We start from the raw sequence: 5,000 nt of genomic DNA on the forward strand, positions 1-5,000 counted from the left end.
CCTAGATGTAACTGCAGAATTAAATCAAAATGCCCGGCACCTGGTTTATGCGGGTTAAATAACATAATCTACAAATGCTCCATAACCACAGATAATAATAAATTCACTTATGTTGGATGTACTGTAAATTTTAAGAAAAGATTGAACAATCATCTATCCTCCTTCAGATTACGTCATAAAGCTGATAGCACCACTCTTTCTAGTAAAATTTGGGAACTAAAAAACAATAATATCAAATATAACCTTAATTGGGAATTAGTCAGAAGAGCAATACCCTATAAAAATAGCAGAGTAGGTTGTCAACTTTGCTCCATGGAAACATTTGAAATACTAATGAATAGAAAAATAGGGAAATTTCAATGAACAGCAGAATTGAACTAGGAAATTCTTGTATACACGCTCGAACTAAGACTCTTAAATATTTTTAATGATATTTTAATTGACAACTGCATATTAAATTCACTTTGTATAAAATCAATTTGATTTATACTTTACTCCTACATAGTATATTATATATTTAACTAGACAGATACGATCTAACTAGCTATGATTATATTCTCTCTCTAACTGTACTATTTAATACTTATTGATTTAAGTTATTTGTTTTATTTCTATTAGACTATATAGATAATTTAAATTTTGCTCTGTTTTTATCTCTATTTCTTAGTCTATTTCATTTTAACCTACCTATAAAAAATTAGTTAGTTAATAAATTAATTGACCTCAGTTCGAATTTTGCACCAAATAAGCTTAGATTTTTCTTATATTATCAACTTGTGTCCCGCTCCTTAGCTTCCCGTTCCCTTCTCTTTGATAGCAATTAATAGCAGTAACTGACTAATTTCTACTTTCTTCCTCTTCTCTGTGATTCTTGTAAATTTCAATAACAATCTGTTCCTCTACAGAATAAGATTGTCACTTTGCTTCTCACTCGGATACCCTGAAATTTTCGCACGATCGTACCCAAAATTTCTTCACATAACTTGATTAATAATTCACTATGAACTATATGGACATGCACATATTCTGTAAGTTCAAGACCTTCCATCGGACCTCCATGAATCGAACTTATCTGTGATTCTTGTAAATTTCAATAACATCTGTTCCTCTACACGATATGACAGTCACTTTGCTTCTTACTCGGATTCTCAGAAATTTTGCATGACTGTATCCAAAATTTCTTCACATAACTTGATTATCTATTCACTATGAGCTATATATGGACATGCATAAATTCTGTAAGTTCAAGACCTTTCATCGGATCTCCAGGAATCGAACTTTCTTCAATGCAGTTAAACTTACACTCTCATTTGTATCTACCCCTTTTGATGTTTGGGAATCTCTGATGTTTTTTCGGCTGACGAGTACGAGCCATCTATATTTACTACATTTTTTGTAGCTTATTAAAGATGTCCTCGTACGAAACAATTGTACCGATATTTTGATCCATTCTTGTTGCTTTTTTCCTATTTATATACATATATATATATACATATATATATACATATATATATATACACACACACACACATATACATATCTATATATATACTGATTTATACCTGATAATGAATCAGCAATTCCATATTTGCCAATTAAATATATTGTTCTCCCAAATATAAATATTTACTCTGCGTTTTACAATGTACTCAGTATTTTCAGTGCTTATTGGTCTTCTTGATTCCATTATCAAATATGCATATGCATGTGTGTGTGTGTGTGTACATGCATACATATATACATACATACATACATACATATATATGTGTGTTTGTGTGTGTGTGTGTGTGTGTGTGTGTGTGTGTGTGGTGTGTGTGTGTGTGCCAGAAGTATATATTCACCCCCATAAACATTGTAATATGTTTGTTTTTAATTTGAAAGGGTGTATATTTTTTATTAATGGACATTTTTATCTTTCAGGATCTATATGTGATGTTTAGTCATGCCACGTACAAAAGAAGACTTTGGGACTGTCCAAATTTCAAAGAGGCCGTATTGTGGCATCCTGCTTTCTCCAGTTAATAGGGTGATTGTGCAATTCACTAGAGAGAAGTCCACATTACCTTGTCCAGGTCGATCAGGGCCCTCCGATAGGAACCTTTGCTTTGTTAAGTGAAGTGTGGAGGACAACTCTCATTGCAAGGCCTCTGACATAGCAGAACAAGGTGATGTCAGTCCCAGAACAGCTGTTAGGTATTACCACAAATTTGGCTACTATGGCAGAACAGCAAGAAGGAATCCCCTTCTTCAACCAGCCAATATAAAGTGGAGAACCCAATTTAAAGTGGAGAAAAGATTGAGTCAGTGAGATGATGGAATAGCCGCTAGCATTTTGAGACACTATCATATTCTCTGATGATACCATATTTGCTGTATTTTCTGACAGTGGTAGAATGTAGGTTTGGAGACTCTGTGATCAAAAATTTAACATGAAAAGATTGCTGCCAACAATGAAACAAGGCAGCTATTTTGTGATGGTCTGGGGAGCAATTTGGAGCAATGGTCAATTAGAGCTGGTGGAGTGTGATGGAAACATAGACTCTGATAAATATGTATCCATGTTGCAGAAAGGACTCCTTCCAATCTTCTCCAATGGTGAAATGATTAAAGAAGACTGTTTATGGAAGATGGGTCTCCTTATCACACGGCTAAAACGACCCAAAATTGGTTGGAAAAGAATGGCATTAAAAAACCTCCATGGCCAAGGCAGTCACCAGAGAGGAACCTCATTGAACTCCTCTGGAACATATTGGACAGGACAATTCAGAAAAAGAATACGAAAGCATTCTCAAAGCCAGATCTTTTGAGATTATTGCATGAAACTTGACAGGAAATTCCCTAAGAGAATATTCGTCATCTGATCAGTAGCATGCTTTATAGAATCCTTGCACTGAAAAATGAAAAGGGCACATCTACTAAATATTAGATATTCACATTATAATAATTAATAAATAATTTGAATGTATAATTTCAGATTTAAATACATTTTAATGATTATAAGGGTGTATATTTACTTGTCATGTGTGTGTGCGTGTGTTTGTGTGTGTGTGTGGTGTGTGTGTGTGTGCGTGCGTGTGTTTGTGTGTGTGTGTATGTGTACATGCGTGTGCGTGTGTGTATGTGTACATGCGTGTGCGTGTGTGTATGTGTATATGGAATAATACACCTCGAGGCATACACAATGTTAGAAATAACATCACGTAAATATTGCACTGGATAATTCCTTTTAGATATAAAAGTCGAAGGCAGTCTGAAGGACTCAGATCCACATTTCTGTAGACACATTTCCTGAACACTATTTGTGTGTGGTGCCGAGTCAGGCTTGATTCAGTAGTCTTATGTAGTCGGACGAACGACGAGATGTGATCAACAGACCCATCTTCCCTGTTTATACAATGTTTCAGTATAACTGAGGTCTACATAGTCCTCGTACATACAACATATTTTTCTTTTTGTCAAATGTGCTGCAAAAGCCATGTAGTGTTTTCTTTGTGACTTGCTTGAAAGAGTTGATGTGTTGATATGGTTGGCTTTTAATTGGGATCTCTATTGAGCCGATATAAGAATACAGTTTCGCCGTTGTTTTTCAATTGCAGTGGATTGTTATAAGACAGTTACTCTTGCATTAGTCTCCCAAGGGACATGACTCACTATTTCGATAATTGCTGTTATTTCTTCTTTGGTTAATTCTGTTTACATTGTATCGAAGGAATCTACGGTTATGCATCAGAATGAACAGGCTGTGTATTAAATGGGCTTTAATTTATCTGTGGAATATATTATAATGTTTTTGTCACTGTAGAAGTGTCTATTCATTAACAAGAAAAATTGGTTTTACACGCTGGTTTCAATGTTCATCATATTACTCTTCTAGGTGTTTCTCTCTCTCTCTCTCTCTCTCTCTCTCTCTCTCTCTCTCTCTCTCTCTCTCTCTCTCTCTCTCTCTCTCTCTCTCTCTCTCTCTCTCTCTCTCTCTCTCTCTCTCTCTCTCTCTCTCTCTCTGTGCAGTGGATAAGTTATATGGCATTGTATTTTTGAGGACCTGTGCTAGATTGTAAATGTATTCGGCTCTGAGGAAAATTGTTTCATCGGAGAAGAGAATGCTTATTTCTCTAGTTATTTGCTTTATAATGCGATGGAATGTTCGATTTTGGGTGTGTATACAAAGATTTATTGTAGGTTTATAAAGGATTTGTACTAACTAGAGGTTAAAGTTCATAGTTGCATCTGAGAAATTGGCAGATACGAAGTTGATTTTTATATTTAATGTTTAAGTTAACGTGTCGGTAACTTTCTCTTAAGCATGTCACCTCTGCACCTACTTCAGCTTTCGGAAATATTCGTCATCCCTATAATATTGTTAGCACACTCGGGACAAATTAAGATGATCAATGTCGCAATAAAGTAGCACGTGTTTGACCAGGTGGATAGACAATGCAATTTCAGTCATGAGGCAAAACACAAGACACACGTGTGGAAAAGCTAAAGTTAGAAAATAAAACAGGAAATAATAGCTCAAAGGAAAGACATAAATAGCGTGAGAAAAACAAAACAAAAGCGAGAAATCCACATTTGGCTCATAAACTATGTCAAATTTATGGCCACTCTCTAAAACAAGAACTATTGTTTTGAAATTCGCTTCTTCCTAAACTTATTCACGTGTTTCGCACGCGACAAAAGCAAACATAATTTGCAATTGATAATAAAATAAGCAATAAATAAATTAATAAATAAGAAGAGAGACTAAAGGAAAGGTAAAATCGAGTTCCATATAAATATCATCGATTTTTACAGAAACATCATTCGAGAAACGAACTTTGACTTGAAACAAATTAATCAGAGGTGAGTGAAGAACAGTTTCTAGTTATATTTCCTTTACAGTGATTCTTTTTTTTTTTTGGTGGGGGGGGGGGAGACAAAGGTCGTTTCGCTTTTTGCTTTTTTGTTGTTTTTGTTTTTACCTGGAAGCTTATAATTTTCATCAATCAGAATCATAGTTT

At 34.7% G+C, this 5,000-nt stretch overlaps 2 protein-coding genes across 3 annotated transcripts in view; both read left to right on the forward strand.

Moving 5' to 3' along the window:
- Positions 1-2,450, forward strand: part of LOC115209317 — an 18,802-nt gene extending 16,352 nt beyond the window's left edge. For both annotated transcript variants that reach the window (XM_029777660.2, XM_036501355.1), the window contains exon 7: positions 2,438-2,450. The gene's annotated coding sequence lies outside the window, so the exon portion shown is untranslated. The remainder of the gene's footprint in view (positions 1-2,437) is intronic.
- Positions 2,451-4,715: 2,265 nt separating this feature from the next.
- LOC115209318 overlaps positions 4,716-5,000 on the forward strand; it is a 7,783-nt gene continuing 7,498 nt past the window's right edge. The window contains 1 exon segment of the mRNA XM_029777661.2: positions 4,716-4,842. The gene's annotated coding sequence lies outside the window, so the exon portion shown is untranslated.

Source organism: Octopus sinensis, linkage group LG3, assembly GCF_006345805.1.
Source record: "Octopus sinensis linkage group LG3, ASM634580v1, whole genome shotgun sequence".
Taxonomy (NCBI): domain Eukaryota; kingdom Metazoa; phylum Mollusca; class Cephalopoda; order Octopoda; family Octopodidae; genus Octopus; species Octopus sinensis.